At 38.3% G+C, this 22,181-nt stretch overlaps 1 long non-coding RNA gene across 1 annotated transcript in view; it reads right to left on the bottom strand.

Moving 5' to 3' along the window:
• Positions 1-22,181, bottom strand: part of LOC128110775 (uncharacterized) — a 119,755-nt gene that overhangs the window by 79,441 nt on the left and 18,133 nt on the right. Inside the window, exons 3-7 of the long non-coding RNA XR_008218325.1 lie at positions 16,377-16,717; positions 16,020-16,195; positions 15,515-15,636; positions 13,172-14,889; positions 11,035-11,186 (exon numbers count right to left, since the gene is read on the bottom strand). This is a non-coding gene — a long non-coding RNA (uncharacterized LOC128110775). The remainder of the gene's footprint in view (positions 1-11,034; positions 11,187-13,171; positions 14,890-15,514; positions 15,637-16,019; positions 16,196-16,376; positions 16,718-22,181) is intronic.

Here is a 22,181-nt window from a genome sequence, read left to right as displayed (position 1 = left end):
TCTATTAAGCTAGCAGGACTCTTAATACACAAATAGAATAATTATCTTCTTCAACAGCAGGAGGACAATTTACCAGAAGAAGAAACCATTTAGATGGCACAATTAAGTTATATTTCTTCTTTTCCTGCCGATAAATTAAAGAGATGATCATTAATGTTATTTATTGTTTTCAGAGTTTTTTTCTTGTTTTTATGCCTTGTCTACTTTTACCAACACTTACTATCAAGTTCTTCCTATGGTATCAGAGACTGTGGTCATCTACCAGGGCATCCTCCCTTTTCCTCCTTACTAACAGAAACTAGTCCCAGTTCTAACCTCCGAAGCAGAGCCTGATGGACCTAGCCTGTCACAGTAGTTCTATTCTCCCTCAGTGGGAAAAAATGCCATGTGATCATCCCCCAATAGACAGAAGAGTGAGTCTACCAAATACCTGGACATAAGAAAACATTGTTAAATTTTCTCCTTGGTCTCATGGGAACTTCTAGACATGTAGAACCATAATAATACTCTTGCCAACATGAGGGAAAGATGCCACATGACAAACACAAGGTAGTAATAATTTAGACCTCAATGATTTCGCTGTAACCCCTAATCGGCTGAGGTCAGAACATCTCTACCCTATGCCATAAAATATATTTTTATGGTTAATTCTTTGCTGGGTTGTCCCATTAGTTACAGCAAAAAGAGTTTAAAGTAAGTAATATACTCTAACTACAAATGTCTTCATTGTCAACTTTTATAGGGCATGATGGGATAGGAGCGGATATGCATCTGACTGCTACATATGGAAGGAAGGGAATTCAACAGCATTGAATAGTGAGAACTCTATAATAAAGTAGTCCTCATGAAGCGGTACAGACAAATCAAAACATTACACAGAAATGTAAACTATGCAAAATACTGGTGGGATGATTCATCTGGAATGTTCCATCTCTAGAGGCAGAAGGGACAAAGGAATGGTACCCCATTGTAATCCACCAATAATTTCAAGACTTTGTTGAAGCATTCATCATTATGAAGTTACCCTTACAAAGATATATGGATTTCTATGTCCACCGCACACTACGCCAAGACATGAATACAACTTAATCACCTATCAATATATTTTATGGGCTTTTCTCACCAAAAGTAACTATGCTATGGCAGATGTGTTATTCTGTTTTATTATCTCCATAATATATCCTATAACATCACTTTGTAAACCTTAAGTATGTTGAATGAAATTTATTGTTCTATGTTTAGAACAAAATGAGTCAACTAAATTATTTTCCTTCTTTTCCATGGAAAAAATCATTTCTCAACTAATATCCTAAGTATAAAATTACAATTATCCAATGGGTAAGCTGTGATTCAACAGGCTTCTCAGAGTGCCTTTAGTTGTTGAACTAATGAATCACATACTTCCTTATTAAAAACTTAAAGTCATTAGCTTCTATGTCTAAATTTCATAGTCTATAATATCAGGATAAATGGACGAATGATCTCACAGGTCTCACAAGAGGCTAATTTGAAATATTACACGTAATGTCCATACACATTTAAAAAAGTGCTAATTATCGTAAGCTATCTTTACCACCCTTATTTGAATTGGTTTTAATTTGTAATCTCTTAAAGAGAGGCTCCTCTGACCCCCAGTTGCTTTGGCTTTGGAGTTCAGCATAAAATGAATCCAAGATTCATTGAAAAAAAAAGGAGGCAGAGGCCATTGCTCTGTGAAATCCTTGTGTTGTCTATACTGCTTATCACCTCAGATGTTAGAGTCATGGGTGTCACTGTTTACCAGGTTCACACTGAACATCAGTGCTATTGACACAGTGGAAGCCTGGGTTCCTGATAGAAAATCTTACAGGCAACAAGGAGCAGTCGCCCAGTGCTGGCATATGTTTTCAAGCCTTCTCGGATCTTCCTGTGAAATAAAGGAATTGGGATGGACGACCTTTATGGTTCTTTTAAAGTCTCACATTTCACCCTTGTTATGACCCCTGTGGATACAGGATAGATTGCCTGTATTGATTACACCTTAAGAGTGAAACTGAGCGAGGTCCTATTTAATCAGTCCTACAGGGCACAGATTCTTTTCCCTGCTATAAAATTTAGAAGGCTCAGAATCAGAGAGGTTAAATGATTTTCCCAGCACACCATCTGGCATGTTTATAATTTCCTGTTGCAGATTGCTTATTTCTAGCCACCAACAAATGGCTAAATTGAGAGCAAGTCTGGAATGTAATGACGCCGCCCCAGCATGGTTCTACACTTTCAAACCTGCAGATACCTGGGCTCAGTCCACACTTCCCTTAGAAAACTTTTCATCTGAAAAGTAGAAAGCTTCAAAATCAATGTTCACTTCTAGTTTTTTTTCTGGGTTTTTAGATAAGCAGGATGCGGGTTTGCTGTTCTCAACACATGGTCTTTGTCATTTTCTCCATTATACTCTAAATGAGAACTTGTTTTCACTACACAGTCTCACAATTCTAAACATGGTTCTTTATGGTCAGAAATGTTAAAAGTAAGTAATTCTTTGTATCATTTGATTTTTGACATTTTTATTGTTTTTATAAGTTTCTAGCTCACTTAACAGCTGGACATCTAACACATATATCATTTTATTTTGAAAAATGAGAGTGTATTATAGATGCCACCCACTTGCCATTATAATAGATAGAATTACTGATTATATATACCCTTCTCAGCAGCAAGAGGATACACAATTGCCTCCTATGACTGTGATAACAAGATGGCAGTTACAATTGGCACCTAGAGAAACAATACATAATTGCCATCCACTAAACTGACAGAAATAGAGAGAGAGAAAAATTATCTGCACAATAGCCCAAGCAGTAATACAGAATCAACAACCCTCAGCTCTTACTTATTTTGAGCGGAAGAGAAAAAAGGCAATTTGCTCTTCAAAGTACCATCTCAGAAGAAATCTATTGTTGGAAGATGACTCATATTATATCTTTTACAAGTTCCTTTTGCTCACTCTGCAAAAGGGGAAGGGTAAATATGGAATCCAAGAGGAAAAGGGGTTAAACCCAGCCCTCAGGTACCAGGAAAACAAATTAGGTTAATTTGTCAATGACAATTATAAATGGCTTTATGGAAAGTAATGTTTTTGGATAGTAAAACATAACATTGATACTTCCATTGGAGTAGTTGGCTTCCCTGTGTGGGGAGAATGCACAATAGAAATGCTTGGACAACATGGATCCTGGGCTCCAGGCTATTCCAACATGCTGTTTCCATGTAAAGGTTTAAGATGCTCTTCAACTCACATATCCAAACAGAATTTTTATGCTTACAATCGTGTTTCACCAGGGCTGCAGCTCTTTCCACTAAATTTGTTATCAGTTCTAGAGAATAAAGAGTACTCATTGCTCTGATTTCACCAATAGAAGTTTCTAAAGATGAAGGTCTGTACTAGAAAAAGACAGACATGGAGAGAAAGAACTAAAGCCTGGTTCCTACACTATATCTGACAACTATGAGTCTAGCTGAGTGAGGGTTGAAGTCATATTTTTATGCAATCCCTCTGCTTATTTCTAATTTTTTTTTCATGAGAAAAAGATTACAGCAATACTTCCAAGGCTGTTGAACACTAAGCCCAGTGAAAGCGTGAGCCGCACTGGTGTGAGCTCTGTGCAATGGCAGCAAATGGAATCATGTATGTGCTCTCTCGGCAGTGCAAACCATAAAGGATGCAGCCCACTCAAAAGTCTGCAGAAGCATGAGTTGTGCTGCAAGGGAGCAATGTTTTTGAAGTTACAATACTGTGATGCTGATAGATTGCAAAGGCAGTAAAAGCCCATGAACAGATAGTCATGTTTCTTTTCTACAAAGAAATCCATATAATGAAAGAAACTGGTGTAATCCATCAAATTCTTAATACTCCAATGACTATCCCTATTATAAATTTCACAGTATCACTGACCTATTTCTGTATGCTTTTGATTCGTGTTTGGGTGTGGGGGAAACACTCAGGTTCACTCTTACTGAAAATAAGATTTCTTACACGTTTAAGAAAAAAGAAAACCAACCATAAAGCAAGTAGATTGAAAATCATTTACATTTTAAACTCATTACTCTGAGTGCTGATATTTTCTTCATTAAAAGCTCTAGTATTGGAATTGTACACTATAACAGCTGTTCCCAATCTTCCTAATGCTGTGATCTTTTAATACAATTCTTCATGTTGTGGTGATCCCCAACTCTAAAATTATTTTTATTGCTGCTTCACAATTGTAATTTTGCTACTTTCATGAATCATAGTGTAAACATCTGATATGTAGGATATCTGATACATGACCCCTGTGAAGGGGTTGTTCAACCTCCAAAGTGGTCATGACCCACAGATTGAGAACCACTGCATTATAATAATCAGCATTACATACCTATTAAAGTTCTCATAGAAACATCAAATGAGGAGAATTGGAACAATAGCAGTCCTCCAAACACTGAGTACTACTATGTCCGAAGCACCATTGCAGGATGTCTGTACTGCTCACCCAATCCTCACAGTACTTCTTTGAAACCATGACTTCTATTTTCAAAATCAGGAGTAGAAGCTTTAAGAAATCAAGTAAATTTTCTAAAGGAGTACTAGTGAAGCATGGGGCCTGTATTGACTGAAGTTGTCAAGTTCCAAGTCATTAATATATCTGTCAAGCTGATTTTTAGAATAGTCCAACTGGAGAAGAATGCAGATCTCAAGACTACCCAAGGGGCTGGTGAGATGGCTCAGCAGTTAAGAGCACTGGCTGCTCTTCCAGAGGACCTTGGGTTCAATTCCCAGCACCCCCATGGCAGCTCACAATTGTCTGTAACTCCTGGTCCAGGGCATCTGACATCCTCACACAGACATATATGCAGGCAAAACACTAATGTATATAAAATACAAAAAGATTATTTTTCTAAAGAAAAAGACTATTCAAGTGCAGGTTATGTCACAGTATAGACTTCCATGTGGTTGTCCAAAGATTGTACAGAATCAAGAGCTTCTTTAGAAAAGACTTCAGGAGAAAAATCGAACCAGGTAAAGGCATTGAATCACTCTCAACCCTTCTACCATGACATAATTTTTAAAATATATTTTATTGAATGTAAAGAAAACTAATAATAATAAACAGAAGTTGTAGTGGGTAGCTGGTCCAGCTTTTAGCTGTAAATACTACTCTCATTGAGGCTTCTGGTAATTGTCATGCCTACAAGGCGGGGCCAAGACAGGAGCCCTTAAGACCTAAGATCCAGATGTGCCAGCTCACTTCGTTCCTGGACCCTGGACGCTGGAGGTAGACCGAGCAGAGTTCTCCAGGGAACACCAATGGACTGAGTTTCACCTCTCCCGGACCCTGTAACCTATCCCTTTACTTGTAAGTTACCCCACAAAATAAACCTCCCTTTTAACTATGTAGAGTTGCCTTAATACTTCTACCAATAAGAAGCATTTGTTGTGTAAGAAATGGGCAACAGACCTTTAAGTAGCCCTCAGATAAAAGTTCGTGCAATTAAGTCCTTATATCTGAGGAGTTTATAACTATAAAGCAAGTATTAACGTATCATACTAAGCTATGTGATTCAAACTCCTTCTCCACCTGCCCTGATTAACTGGAAGCTAAGAAACATAGTTCTTTTCTCAACTATCTCAGCTTATACAAGTCGGGGCAGTAGTAGATGATGCTCCTATAAACAAGGATACAGTGGGCTGATGGGTGTTCATCCATCTTCACTGAGCTTACCATACAGCTTATGAAAATGTCATCATGTTATACAATGCAATTTGTTTTAAATAAAGGAAAATTAAATGGGTAAAATTAAAACAAAACATTGCCACTGAGATTAGACACCCACACATTCTAATTTATTAGTTTGGTATAGATTCCAAAATTTATTAGTTTGGTATAGAGTCAAAACTTTTTAAACTTCCAGATGAGTCTAATGTTCAGCCAGACCCTAACACTATTATTATAGCCCTCTCAGATCCAGAGTCCAATTGCATGTGCTATTATTGCTGTAGGAATCGTTTCAGCGAAGAACAAACCCGTCAACCACCCACTGTGTTGCTAACCATCTTGTCTCCAGGATTCCTAAAACAAAATACTCCAGCAAATTCTAAATATCAACCTACTATATAATTTCCTGCCATATAAGGAAATTTGAAAGCATAAGGGAGGCTTCTTTTTGGTACAGCATCAATTGCCCCTGATCTTCATGTTGCCACAGAGGACATTAAATTCAGCCTTCAGTTAAGGATAGAGTGGCAGCACCTAAATAGTTTTCAACAACTGTGTGAAAAGCAGTTGCATTTTTCATGGTTTGCTAAGTTATTTGCTGGGACCCCAAATCTATGAAGAAAGGGGCTGTTCGGGAGACAACAACAAAGCTGAGAGAAAGGTGTGACTAGATCCCTTCTTCGATAGGAAGTTGTATGTTCAACAGTTGATGAGGACTCCAGAAGCAAGAGCCTTGTCTATGGGGGCAATAGGACCTACTATCAAGCTAAGAACAGGAAAACTGAGCAGACCCACTAGCACATCCACAGCCACACCGCAGACCAAAGTCAAAGCACTGACCATTGGCATTCTGGTCATTTTACAGCAAATGCATCAGTGACAGACAAGGAGTGAGTGGCCAACTCACCTTGCATTGATTTATCGTCATATACCTGTAGATATCCCCAGACACCCACTCCATCACATCCACCAGGCTACTTCATTTGTATAGCACAGGTACAGGAAAGCAAATCATCAGGCAATGGGTAAGCCTGAACCTTGCAGAGCTCTACCCCTAGGAAGCTATTCTTTATACCCTTCTGGACTCCTTATATCCATCCATGTTAAGGTAGAAACTGATCTTATAAATTGAAAAGTTGCTGAGATTTAACTACCAAAAAAAACCCCACAGATTTGTCTGATATATAAAGAGAATGAAGCAAAATACGTTTTGTTTCTTGTAAGAGAGATTAAGTCATCTCCAAATCCCTGGAGAATTACAAACAAGAACATTTATGTGTGGACAGATCTAGTAGATGTTTAACAAACTTCTATTGTATACAACATTTATTTTCCATCCATGCTTCAATATTTTGGCTCTTTTTTATTGTTTGTGTCTTTGAGTTCTTTTTTTATTTTTTAATTGAAAACTGCTTCAAATGATTCATATACCTGTGTGTGTATATTATATATAAAACATTTTACATCTATTTTGATCCATAACGATTTATGCAATGTTTGAGCAGAAAGCATCTTTTGAAGAGTCTACCAGAAATTATGGGGTGTTCCACCCAGGGTAAAAGATATTTCCAGAGAAATCTGGTTTCTCTTTGGGGTTTCTTAATCTTGATAATAAAGAAGGAAGCTCAAGGACAATTTTTATTAGAGTTTAAAAGAAAAAGCACGGGTCAAACAAGTTATAAATCTTAGCACCTTCAGAGGAGCAAGATGAAGAAAAGGAAGAGAGAACACCATATTGCTTGAGTTAAGCCAGCACCAACTGAGCAATGGAGGTTAGACACATGGTGGGTAAGACGATTCATGGTAAAGTAGGGCCGGGGAAGAGTCAGGGAAAGAGGAAAGGGACCCAAAGTGTGGGGGAAAGCATACTTGCAAAACAGATCAAAGAAAGGGAAAGGTTATGTTTTCTGAGGAATTAACACAACTCCATGGTGGTGGCTCCAGTAGCAACTGCAGAGGACTGAGAGGAAAAGTGCCTCATCTCATTAGAAGAGTAAGTATTCACTCCATGGCCTAATACAAATCTGTCTGCTTGAGATATGCTCCCTTAGCAGACAATTGGCTAGACCAACTGGATTAACTCTATCTGCGGTATCTTGGAAAGAAACCACTTTCCCTTAACGGCCCTCCAATGCTACTATAATAATGGTTACTTATTGCAAAGATATGCTACTCCATTATAACATTATATCTTTGAAGTTCTTGAGTTATTGTACTATTAACTGGTTAAAAGCTTACTTTCTGAATTCTGATATATCTGCATTTTAATAAAGATCCTACATCAAACTAGCTATTTAATTTGGTTAATACGTTTATCCTAAAGTTTAGTTCTTAGTCTGTGACTAAGAAACTGATGATCACCTGGTGATGCTATTAGAAATATCATGCATGCATGATGATGAACATGAAAAATCTAACACTATGAACAGTAGTAAGTGTTCAATAAAGATTATTTCTGCAATTTATACTAAAAACATCCCAAATAAAAAATAATATTTTAAAATATGTATGTGTAAGATAATAAACTTAAGGTATATAAAATCTAAGACAGTAAAAAACAAGAATAATCAATTTCCTCAGCCTAAACTTGTTCTGAAAACCATAAGACTTTGTAAGTTACTTACTGTCCTGGTCTATAAACTAAAGATGAAATACCAGCTATTGGGAGGGTTATAAATTAGGATTTCCACAGCGAATTTCTTGGGTGTTCAGAGTATAATAGCTCCAGTGGTTAATGTGTCAAAAAAGATCTCTTTCTCCAAAGTTGGGAGAAATGAGGCTATAAAATATCTGGATTAAATTGTAAATGTGAGATCTTAATTATTCAAATGTTCAGCAAAAGTCAATTATCCTTCCATTAAAATGCAAATATGCACTTGAGTTCTTGCAGGGGTGCACCCGTGGAAGAAATGAACTGCAGGGAGCAGCAAAAGGAATAAGGACTCGTGCCAGCAGATGATAGGACTTAAGGGAAAGGATCAGAGCGGCTGTAGAACTCACTGAGTGTAAGTTTTAAAAAGAAAGGAGAGTTTAAACACCTATTTGGCTTTTTATTTGTGTACCTGTGTGTGAGTACCTGCCACATGTATGTGGGCATCCATGGAGGCTAGAAGAGGCTCTCAGAGACCTTAGAGCTGAAGTTAGAGGGGGTTGGAAGCAACCCACTTAGTGAATGCTGAGAACTGCACTTGGGTCCTCTGCAAGAACAGAGAGTTCACTTAACTGCTGAGCCATCTCTGCACCTCACTGCACACCCCCCAAAAAGTTTTAAAAATGACATGTGATCCAACAGCCTGGAAAAAAAGTGATTAATTTAAGAAAAGGCTCCAATTGCTAAGAGAAGTCAGTTCTGCAGGGAATTAGCTCCAATGGGAAGAGTATCAGACTATAACGGCTGACTTAAAGAGAAAGCAAAGAAGTCAACCTGGCTGGCATTATCATCTAATAGACATACAGGGGCTGTGACTAAGAAAGTCTCAGCTCCTGAGAGGAAGTAGGAAGTTTAGAGGTTGTCTTAGCTTTGCTTCCTGATGTTGTGAAAAAGTACCCTCACAACACAGCTGAAAAGAGAATGGGATTATTTGGTTCACAGTCCATCATGGTGGTGAGTCAAGGAAGAAGGAATTTAAAGCAGTTGTTCATATACACCGTCAAGAAAGAATAAATGAATTCACACATACTAATATTCAGCTCCACCTTTCCTCTTCCATTCAGGTCAGGCAGGGTCCAGCCCCTTAAATGATGCTGCCCATATTCAGGGTAGACCTTCCCATCTCAAAGAATCTATCAAGAAGCTCAAGATAAACCTAATCTAGACAATCCTACTGAGACTCCCTTCTCAGGGGATTCTGCACCATGTCAGTGATGATTAACCAACGCATAAGGGGAAGCCTGGGTACTTAACAGAAATTTGTCCCTATAATTCTGGAGACAAAGATCCAAACTGGAGGTATCAACAGGACCACAGACCATGGCAGGTCTTGGAGGAAAATCCTCCCACCTCTTCTGTTACTGGGAAATGCTGATAGTCCTTGATATATTAGCTTGTGGCCACATCATTCCAATTTCTGTGGCTGTCCCCACAGTGCCTTCTTTACCACATGCATACACTTGTCTCTAACAAAGACTTTTGTCATTACATTCATGCTCACCCGGGTACTCCAGTATAATATCTGAAGAACTTTTACATCTTCAAAGCCTTTTTTCTAAATAGTATAAAGTGTGCTGGTTGTAGGGATCTACATGCAGACATATTTTTGAAGATGAAGAATTCAATCTGTGGTGGTATATTCTGGTTCTTCAAACTCCAGTCCATCTTGTATGGAAATATACACAAACCACCCCAACACTCCCACAAAATGTCTCTCTGTTATATATCAATACAAAGTCTCATCTAATTTTTCTGAGCTCAAATGACATAAATCTCATCTCAATCAGGTACGGTTGAAAATTTAACCATGATTCATCCTGCAAAAAGTATTTTCCATCCATGGACTTATGACAATAGAGTATAAAGCATCCATTCTCAATAGAAAGTGATGAGAAAGTCGTAGGATAACTGTTACATACATTCTTAGTCCAAGGTATAGAAATTGGAGGAACAAAGAGGTCACACACCCTAAGAAAGTTTTCAGGGAAGCAGGAACTATTTCACTGGCTTTAAGTCATGCTTCTAGTAGTGAACCTTCTATGAGAAGTAGGTTTTGCAGTTTGGGTAAGCTACAAATGTGCTGGATCACCAAAGCAACTTTCTTTTGGCGGAACAGTTCATTCCCCAACTTACGTTTTCCCCTGATCTTTCCTGTAATTTAAAAGAAGTAAAGCCACACCTTAAAGGTTTGTTTGTTATCTTGTCAGCTAAATATCTAATTCTATTGCTCATACGCTGAATTTTCTATATGACTGTACATCACAGTCCAATCGTGTTTTTCTTTCTCTTACAGTACCAAGCATCACTGAAACAAGCTCCCGGTGTCCTTTGGAGCACTTCGCATAAACTTCTATCCAAGGCATTCCAGTCCTCTGAGGCAATGAAAACTGTCCACTGCACTCAGCTCTTCCTTCTTGGTGCTTACTAGAGCCTAGACTTTTCCTATCATGGGTCTTGAAATTCTTCACACCTCTAACCTTCCATCAACAGTAAAACCACTTCCAGGTCTGCAAGCATTTGCTACAGTATACACTACTTCTCTGTAACAAGACTTATAGACATTTCCTATGGCTTCCACAGTGGACTCAACAGAATCATATTCTTTCACAGTCCTGGGGCCAAAGGCCAGGGTATACAGTGTAGGCAAAATCTCACCTTCAGGAGACTATAAGGGTACACTGCTGGAGGTGTCCCTTGGCTCTTCCTTATTGTGCTGGTTTTCAGCAATCCTTGGATCATTGGAAGCAATCACTTCACTTCATTAGTCTTTGTATTCACTTTGCAGTGAGTCTGCCTCATTTACATATCTATAAGCATACCATGGGAAAGGGGGATATGAGGAAGGGTAGTTTATGAATGGAAAAAACTACAAATACATAGCTAAAAATGGCCTATGCTCAGCTACTTAAACGTCTCGGCATCAAGACAGAGTATCTGTACTTTACTCCAACTCTACTCATCTTCATTTGGTCACCACTGGTCCCAAAGACCATTATAACTTCCAGTTGTGCACTTCAGCCTAACTCAGAAGTCCAACATATGGACATTAGGAAAGAGGAGGAGGGCATCAAAGAAGTAATCCAAAATTAAGAAAAATCCCAGAGCTTTGGAGAAGAAGAGTAAGGAAGCACTGTTCTTTCTAGAGTCATGGTCTAGGATAGTCACAAGAAATAGAAGGAAGAAAAAGGAAGAGAGGAAGGAGAGAGAGAAAAAGGGAAGAAAATGAGAAGAGGAGGAAAAAGAAAGGACATAGACCGTTTTTAAGGATAAAGAAGGGCCTGAGAAATGGTGGAGTGGGTAACAGTGCTTCCCACTGAAGCCTGACAATCTGGGTGTGTTCCCTGGAACCCATAGTGGGATGAGAGCTCTAACTTGCACACATGTGCCTATCCCCTACACACATATTCATAATCAGTAAAATAAAGGTAGTTCTCTGTTTAAGTGTAACTTGAAGAAATGATTTTATTAGTTGACTAATTTTTTTAAAGCTGAAGGAAAGGAACCCTTCTTATCTGACAGGCTCTCCCCTTTTCTCATACTATCTTTATTTCCTAGAGAAGCAGTGCTAAAATTTCCTCTTCTGAGTACTCAGTAGAACCATTCCCAGTACACACCGCCTGCCTCTGCAAGTCTACCCACTGCCCATCATTTTGCTATTCAGCTTTTCAAGCTGCTTTTTCTCTAGTTCTGGGGTTCTTTAAAATCTAGCTATTGCAAAGGCACACAGTATTTCATGTTTATTTAACTAATGATCCACTGGGTTTTTTTTATTAAAATTTGGATAATGTTACTATCTAAGGAGTAAAAGCAATAAACTCTATGAATTAGTATGAAAAATAATATCCGAATGACCTTGAAGTTTATAAATAAGTGCCTTTTCAGTAAAAGAAATAGTTTCCTTTTGGGTTGCTGGAATTTCAATGTGGCATAGGTTTTATGGTCCATCCCTAAAGCTACTAAAATAGAATTCACAAAGAAAGCAAAAGAACACAAACTCATTTAGAGGAAGCCAGTTGTCTCCCTTAGCATGAAGAGCAAGTATATCAAAACGCAACTCCACACAAAGATGAAGGACGAAGGTCATGTCTTTCTTTCCAAGGCTAAATTAAGATAAATTTCAAAAGCTCTCATCTTAACACCTTGCTAAAGCAAATTGCATCCCTTCCTACTATATTTACTAAGGTTGCTGTGCTTCCTGCCTTTAATGACCAGCCTCTTTGACCATGCTCTGCTGAAATCTCATAAAGATGAACTTCAATTATAAGTGCAGCAGAGAGCCAAGGTTGCATAAGCTGACTGCACACAGCTGTCTAGGGTACAATGCCTGGATGAGGACGCTACCTCTCTTATTTTAGCTCCATTTTCGGGCTGCCCTTGATTGAACTGACCAAAGAGTTATATTTTCTTTAACATCTTTTTATCTTCTCCACTTTTCCAATACACACAGAGAGAAGATTAAAAGAGCTGAGGCCTCTAGGCCAGCAGCATTACTGGGTCACACTGAATGACCTTGGCTTACTGGTTTCTAATGTTTCTGCTGCCTCACTTGAAACAGTGGGATACTTCCTCTCTAGGGAGGCCTCTCACAGCACCTGCCGCAAATGATTGGGTATCCTCCAGCAGATTTTATCAGCTGGGATTTTTTTAAAGATCACATGTGCACCAAGGTTAAGATCGATGTCATTACAGAAATAGACCTAAATTCCAAAAACCTTTGAGTAGAATTAAAAGCCATTATTGGAGTCCTTATGCCAAAAAGAAAAAAAACAAAAAACAAACAAAAAAAACTTACCTTAAAAGATATCTTTAGGTTGTCAACTGTCATCCATTACTTTGTCAGTGTTAGATTCCTCTGATGTTCAGCCAGTGTCACCTGTCTGCTTCTGAACTGGTTTTTTGATCCATCACTCTTATTTGTACCTATTGTCTCCTGGGATAAAGCTTATCTCTATGAATACTTTACATTAATTTAAGTAAATAGCGTAAGTCATAAAGCTAGTATCAATAAAAATCGACAATACATATATAAGTAACAGCAAAATACTAATGGCACAAAGAAATGCATTTGAAAATACCACGTTGTGGTAGTTAGTCATCATAACATGTCCTCTCCTATCAACTCCCGATCCCAATATTGCTTCCGCCAAACTCCACGCCAGATACCCAAAAATGTAGTTAAGGTGTTTTCAATGATGCTTCCTTTGCCATAGAAGAAGAATAACATTGTTTGTCTTAGTTTCTTTAACCATAAAATTCACAGTAGAATATTCATTAAGCTGATATGTTAGAATTCTGTTGCTATCTCCAACTTAAAGCAGCTTCATTTTTGTGAATAAATACTAAAAAGTAGAGGGCTCAACTTGGTAAGGAAGAAAGTGTTCTGTGCCTAATTCTTTAGCCTCTCTGCTCATGGATACTTTGATAAATTTGGAGGATTGTTGTCAAATTTAGGTCTGCTTATAAGTGAAATTGATGAGACTTTTGAAATAGAGTTTAAAGACACAATTGAGATCATTATCATTTTTAAATTTTATTTTATTTTTGTGTATTATTTGTGTGTGTATGTGTGTTTGTGCACATGTGCACACACAAGCGCATGCACAGGAGTATCTGTATGCCATAGCACATGTGTGCAGGAGTCAGTTCTCTCCTTCCTCCATGTGAGTTCCTCTGGTGGACTCAGGCCTTCAGAGTTGGTGGCAAGCACCATATGCACTGAGTCATCATCCTATAGATCCCAGGATTATCGTTTCTTAATGCCAGAAAAAAAAATATGAAAGATAGTTGTGATTCCCTACTATGCTTATGGATTGGATTAAAACTGGCACAACATTGCCATTATGGAGTACAAGGTAACTATTTTATACACAGAAGTCAAAAAATACTTTTTTACAGGTGTGTGAAGAATATTATAATCCCAATAACTAACCTATTTTCCTTACCCAAAGAACATATTCAAAATTACAGTTTGGCTAGGCAATTAGACACTACAGAATTAACTAATTCATGTGTCCACACGGTCTTAAATTACATGCAACACCACTGAATCTTCAAGTTTTGTTTATATGATTTAAAGAGGAATGCACACTTCTGATTCATGTTTAAGCATGAGACTATATGCTTATTCTGACAGTGATAAAAACAAAAAACATTAGGCATGAAACTGTAGAGTCATGGATTCTACTCTGAAAGCCGACTGACAGCTACAAGTTACAACCAACTTGCTTTCATGTACTTCGTGGGGATAAAGTGTAGCATTTGGTCTCCAGAAAACTGCTGAGATAAACAGCAAAGAGCTTTCCTTTTCCCTTACATAAAATTCATGTTCCATTTCTAAGTTTCTTCTGTGTCTGCTCAACAGAGTCTCTGCTGGGCCCACAGTCACAGACTGATGCTGACCAGGCAGTTCCTTGGAGATCCTCTTGGGAAAGCAATGGCACCAGAATCCATTTAATTCTCTCAAATCCTTGTGCTTTCTTAATTGATGTGTTTACCTCTTTTAGTTACCTTCTGGATAAAATACAAATGAGTAAAACAACTTATTTGTGAACGTGAAGGATATAACCTTAAGAGTTACTAGAACCTAAGTATTTAACTCATATTTTCTAATATGTTGTTAACATAGGTAAGCAGAACACAAAAGATTAATTACGTTCAAGTTCTAACACTTTAAATTTTAAGGCCAAATAAACTGCTACAAAGTATTAATTATGCAGAATACTGAATACAGATATATTTTAGCTGGGTCATATATCTAGGCTATCTAATATCTGTAATTTTTAATTCCACACCTTCCCTGAGAGATTTTTAAATATGCAAATGTATCAACCAAGAAGCAAAGCAGAATGAATAATCCTTTGCCAACAATGGAATTTTATTTTTTCCAAAGAAAACAACTATCTATGTTTTCCTAAGAATTTTCTATTTATCCTATCTTTTAAAATACTTCCCCTTTATTCAACTAAAAGGTGATGTTTTCAATCACTTTTAGTACAAAGTAGGGAAATAGAAATGAAAGGTTCGTGGATAAAAATAACCAGTTTCTAGTCTTCCACAATGAATGGAGGGTCTAACATGAGAGACAATGGCATTGTTTAAGAACCCAGAGATGCTAAGATCCACATCTGTACCTCACCTTGATCTCAATGTGAATGCATGGTGATGATGATCCAGGAGCATGAACTCTAGAGACTTTTAGAATTTCAGCCTCACCAAGGATAAGCCTGGGTCCAATCTTCACTCTAAGCACTATACAGTCTGAGCAAAAAAAAGAAAAAGCATAAAAGCATGCATGAAACAGGAAGAAAACGCTGCTCCAAATGAAAGCTGATCTAATTCATCTTGATTATAGGAACTTCAGACGAGTCAGAGGAAGCAGCTTAAGACCACAAGCCTCTCATAGTCATGAGAAATAACATTTATTAAAATTTAATGACTGTACATCAGCATGCCATTTCTAATTACTTGAATAACTAACTCTTGGTACCCACTCTTATTTTTAGTCACTGTTTGCCCTTGATTGGAAAATCCTTCTGCTTCAGAGGCAAGCAGACTCATTATGAATGGAAGAGTTGTTCTTAAACTCGGATTTATTCTTAGATTTTTCACAGGGAAAACGCATATTTAACGTTTTGTCATACCTTTATAGGTCAATTGCATAATGCTTCATGTACACTTCATCTGAAGATGAGCATTTAATGGGATGTGTCAAGAATTCCCTTCTCCAGCTTGCAGTTAGCTTTTAAATACCATCATAACTGCAAGGATGCCACCATGTGGCCAACAAGGAGCTTTCCTGACAGCTGTGTAACATAACCTAAAAGGCACATTGAGAAAAATGCACAATTAAAATCCAGATGTCACGAGTGAAATTCTGTTATTTGTCAGAGCTTGTAGTAGTCTGCCTTTGCCCTACTTATAATTCTCTATTTAATTCACAAGTTCCCAATTCATTTGCAATGTAATTCATTCCACTTTTATTGAATTCTTAACTCCACCTGTCTGCTGCAGGGTCCTTGCTGTTGTTCCCTTTGGGGGCGGGGGCCAAGTAGGCACAGAGTCAAACCACACAGACTCCAGGAGAATGTCCAAACAACAAGCTCAGTTTATTCAGGAAGAGGCAATCCTTATATACCCTCTACCCCACCCTGGGGGGAGGTCTGATGAATATGCATCTGCTGGTGTAACATGGCTGCCTCTCATTGGTCCAGGTCATCTCCAGATCATGTTTCAGCTGCTGTTGCTAAAACCATCAGGCAGACCCAGGATGGTTCTCAGAAAGTATCTTTTTTACTTGTTTGGGCCAACTCAAACCCGTGAGGGATGAGTCATCCCATACCTGTCAAAGAAACAGAACAAACACCGGTAGCACCTTCTCTGCACAGAGTCTCATAGTAATAATAGTAATAATAGTAATAACAATAGTGATGATGATTCTTAAAGGTAAAAAACCCAGTTATGCATTATTTTATAATTAAGGCATTTAAAGCATCTTTAAAGCCTTTCAACATTTATTCATATTAAAGCAATTCTTATTGTGCTCTTCAACCCTTTGGACAATTGCAGTCATTCTGTCAATACTAATGAACCACTGTGTATTCTTTTATATCACTCTTAGGCAATTAAAGACACGCTGAACGATGCACGTTTTAAAAAGTGACAGTCCAAAGTGGTATGGATTTTTAGAAAAGCCTCAGAAGTGGGTCACCTTAACAAAGGAAATTCCACTGCAAGTGCATCTTGAAAAACATGTACCTGATATCCTCCAGTATCAAAATAACCAATTTCAAGCACTCAATGAATCTTTTTTATTAAAGTGACTTGAAACTACTATTATTAGAATGTCATTACAGGAAATTCCAAATGTTGCTGCCAATCATTTAAAGTTCAGCAAAATGAAATCAAAGAACAGTCAGAATGTACTCACCTCAAAACTCACAGTCGAGATGCATGGCAAGGTGTTTATAGTATTTTGAATGAGAATGCCCCCCACCACCAGACTCACATTTGAATGCTTGGTCCAGAGCTGGGGGAACTGTTTGAAACAGATTAGGAGATGTGGCCTTGTTGGAGGAGGTGTGTCACTGAGGGTGGGCTTTGAGGTTTCAAAACCCCAAGCCATTCACACTTGGTTCCTTCTTTGCCTTGTGTTTATGGATCAGGTATGAACTCTCAGTTACTGCTCCAGGAAAAAATCTGCCTGCATGCCTGCTGTCATGTTCCCTGCCATGATGGCCATGGACTCATCCTCTGAAACTGTAAGCAACCCATTACATGCTTTCTTCTATAAATTGCCTTGGTCATGGTGTTTTGTCAGCATAATAGAACAGTAACTAAGACAATGTCCCTTGCCAGTTAACTCCTGAAAATCTTCTGAAGATAATTTATTATCAAATTATACCCTGTCAACAAAGTAGTTAACAGAAGAAACAAAAATTAATGGCCAGTGTGGTGGTTTGAAAGAAAATGGCCCCCAAAAGGAGCGGCACTATTAGTTGGTGTGGCCTTGTTGGAGTAGATGTGATCTTGTTGGGGGAAGTGTGTTACTGTGGAGGCAGGCTTTGGGGTCTCATATATGCTCAAGCCACACCCAGGGTCTCAGACAACTTCCTGCTGCCTGCAAGCCAAGATCTAGAAAACTTGGCTACTCCTCCAGCACTATGTCTGCCTGCACATCACCATGTAGCACCATGATGATAATGGACAAAATTTCTGATAATAGAAGCCACTCCAATGAAATGCTTTTCATTTATAAGAGTTGCCATGATCATGGTATTTCTTCACAGCAAAAGAAACCCTAAGACAGCCAAGAATGACAAAATTAAACAGTATCAATAAATACAAAGACACAGGATGAAAACATTATGCTTCATTTTTTTCTAAAACATTTCCTGGATTATAGGAACTTTTCTTCCAAAAAAAAAAAAAAAAAAAAACCACCTTTAATCCCAGCACTCGGGAGGCAGAGCCAGGCGGATCTCTGTGAGTTCGAGGCCAGCCTGGGCTACCAAGTGAGTTCCAGGAGAGGCGCAAAGCTATACAGAGAAACCCTGTCTCGAAAAACCAAAAAAAAAAAAAAAAAAAAAAACAACCAAAAGCCACTGAAGATCTGGCATGGTGGTCTGCATTTTTTTTTATAGCGCTCAAGAAGCAGAAAGAGGGGAATCTGTGTGAAATTGAAGCTAGCCTGGTCTGAATAGTAAGTTCCAGATCACCCAGGACTGGATAGAAAGGATTTGTGTTTTAAAAAAAAAAAAAAAAAAAAAGGAAGAAAGAGAAGAGAAAAGAAATTAAGAAAGAAAAAAGGGGAAAACAAATCTACAAAACAGGACTGAATTTCAGGAAGTTGAGAGTGATTATTAGTAGGAAAAAATAACAAAATAATCAAAGCTTCCCAAATCCATGTCTAAAATAAATTACCATAAATTGAAAATGTGTATACCTGTTTCATGACATATCAAATAACCTAATAATGCAGAAACCTCCCTAATGTTTTACTATTTGGACCATGATTGCAACAATTTTTATGCTTTGCCAGGATCAAACCCAAAGGCCAGCACTTTGTTTCTTCTTCCTTATCAGCAAGATCCACTCTGTTCTGGGTTATTTTCATCTGCTCTGCAATTGCTTAAGTACTACCTGTCAATAATTTGAGTTATAAAGCCAGGCCACCCAAATTCAAATCCTATCTTCCTTGCCTTTCTCTCTGAGACTCAGTTAACTAATTCTGTGACTCAGTTGCCTCATCTATAAAATGAGGACAAGAGTATTTACCACATGAAGTTGTTCAGGAATCTAATTGGCAAACTTTCAAACACCCAAAATATCACCTACTCCTTAATAAATCTAGAAAGCCCTGACTTCCACAGGCTTCTTGTCTTTACTTGCAATCACACCATTGCCGCCAGGAACTTCCTTTGGCATCTCACATTTACAATTGTATCATTAGTCTATCTGAGCCCTGCATCTTCTTCTTCCACTAAATTATGTGTGTGCCTCAGTGCCAGGTAACCCTAGATAAATTACCACATTTTCTCATTTTGCTTAAAGCTCACGGTGATCTCTCCAGATGGAACTTATTGAGAAGCTGTCTATTGTCTTACTGGTATCAGCAAAATCCAATGTAGCCCTTTATACATTAATTCTAAGATGAAGCAAAAAAGAATAGAAAATTTCAAATAAAGCCTCCAGAAAGCTTGTCAAACTATATAGATCATTATTCCTCTTACAGTAAAATCCCAGAGATACTACCTCTTGTTCAGTTTACAATGTATTAATTCATATTTCTTTATGTCAACTTTCCCCCTATTTATAGATTTTTATCTCCTCTCAAAGTCCAAATTCTTTGGTAGCTAAATTGTCTTTTGTAACTCCTCTCAAGATAATTAGATAATTCTTCTGTTTTAAAAAAAAAAAAAAAAAAAACATGCCTTTAATCCCAGCACTTGGGAGGCAGAGACAGGCAGATATCTGAGTTTGAGACCATGCTGGTCTACAGAGCAAGTTCCAGGATAGCCAGGGCTACACAGAGAAACCCTGTCTTTAATATGTAGAAGAATGAAATTCTCAATGATATGCATATTAATGATATTTAATGCCAATAGATACCAAGTTAGCAAGGATCAAGCATAAGATTAAAATTTGATGATCAACACAATTTTTCCTAATATATTGTTTCCTTTGCTTCTCCACTTCTTTGTTATTGTTATTTGGGTTTTGAGTTTGTTTGTTTGTTTGTTTGTTTGTTTGTTTGTTTGTTTGAAAGGTCTTGCTATGTGTTTCCTTTGTTTCTGGAACTCACTATATGGATCAAGCTGTCCTCAGCCTTCAGAATGCTGGGATTACTGGTGTGAGTCACTCACCCAACCTTCTGCTCCCTCACACTTGACTTCAAAAGCATGGAGAAATGAAGGACGTCCTGCCATTTGCTCCTAGGCATGGTTTTTTCAAAACTCTAAACCCTTAAGTAATTTAGATGTTTCGAGAATTTGAGATGCAGGAATCTATTTTGCACAAAACAAACACAAGAGATGTTTTTAATCTCCCCCGACTTAAAGAAGCAGGAAAGGCAGTATCCCTAAATCTGGAGAGAGAGGAAGAGGAGAGGCCACAGAGACAGGCAGAAGCTAAGGAGTCCACCAAGGGAATCTCCAGCTGAGATAGCCAAGGTGCCCTTCTGAAGCCAGACCCAAAGAACAGTGCCTGAGTGCTTCAAAGGCAAACAGAACTATTGCCCCACTCAGGGTTCTAGGCCAAAAGAGCTATAGAGTAGGTATGAAGACAGTAATTGGTCCAAACTGTAGTAGGCAGAGCAACGCTAACCTCAAGCCATTGGAGCTGCTGCAGCTGAGAGCTATCTGTCTCAGGCTTTGCCCTGCCGACTGCCTTTAGAACACTGGCATAATCTGGTGAACAGGGGATAGAAGTCCAGGGTGGGACACATGCAGCAGGAGAACTATACACAGGTTTTGGGATTCTTTCTTAGAAAGTTGAAATTATGTTTCTGTATACATAGATAAGTGTACTTATATGCTGTGCACTTATGTGACACTTCTGTATCCCTGAAACGTGTGTCAGCGCTTTTCTGTAAGATGGAGAGCTGTGACCATGCAACACCATGAGTGTCAAGCAGATTTCCCTCATTGGTTTTCCACTGGAAATTGAAGAGGCCATTTGCAAATGAGGAGACATTCAAGAAATTAGCATTCATCATTATTTACAAGTGTCAGAGACTGAATTCAAACTGATATTTCTGTCCCTAAGCCCACCCACCCACACTCCTTCCTACCTCATATTCCATTGTGTGTTATTTGAAAATAAGTATTTCTCATTGCTTACCTACACCCTGTATAAGTTGCTCACCTGATAAACAGATTACTTTAATAGAATTATTACAATGAAACCAATAGATGGCTTTGAGTTTGGAAGACAGAATATTCTGGTGAGAAGCTGTAATTAAACAGGTACAATTAAACTCTAAATATTCACATAAATTATAATATACTTTTTAATAAGCAGTGAGCTTCAACTAGCCATTCAGTTTGATATATTGAAGTAGTTGTTAATTTTTTCCAAAATAATTCTTTTTTAATTATTATTTTATTTTATAATTAATTTAATTTTACATATCAGCCACAGATTCCCTGTCCTCCCTCCTCCCGTCCCCTAGCCTTCCCCCCCAATCCACCCCCCATTCCCACCTCCTCCAAGGCAAGGTCTCTCCTGGGGATTCAACTCAGCCTGGTAGATTCAGTTGAGGCAGGTCCAGTCCCCTCCTCCCTGCACCAAGGCTGAGCAAAACATCTCAGCATTTTCCAAAAGGTTCCAAAAAGCCAGCTCATGCACTAAGGACAGGTCCTGGTCCCACTGACTGGGGGCCTCCTAAATAGTTCAAGCTAATCAACTGTCTCACTTATCCAAAGGGCCTGATCCAGTTCCATGGGGGCTGCTCAGCTATTGGTTCATAGTTCATGTGTTTCCACTAGTTTGGCTATTAGTCCCTGTGCTTTTTCCAATCATGGTCTCAATATCTCTTGCTCATATAATCCCTCCTCTCTCTCACCAACTGGACTCCTGGAGCTCCACCTGGGGCTTGGCCATGGATTGAAAATATAGGGTGCCAGATAATGAGTTACAAGAGCAATGAGTAACTGAGAAGTAAGTTCTTTGTTCATGCAAAAATCACGGGAACCACATTGGGGTGGTGTGGCACTTTCAGCCATCATCTCCAACCAGCTATCATTTGTCTCAGCAAAGTGAGATGGAGCATTTGGCATAGCCACTCTGTCTCACCTGTGGGTGAT

This window comes from Peromyscus californicus, unplaced genomic scaffold (assembly GCF_007827085.1).
Source record: "Peromyscus californicus insignis strain IS unplaced genomic scaffold, ASM782708v3 Scaffold_15__1_contigs__length_86483966, whole genome shotgun sequence".
NCBI classification, from domain to species: domain Eukaryota; kingdom Metazoa; phylum Chordata; class Mammalia; order Rodentia; family Cricetidae; genus Peromyscus; species Peromyscus californicus.
The sequence above is the reverse complement of the archived record's forward strand: the minus strand, read 5'-3'. Positions and strand labels throughout refer to the sequence as shown.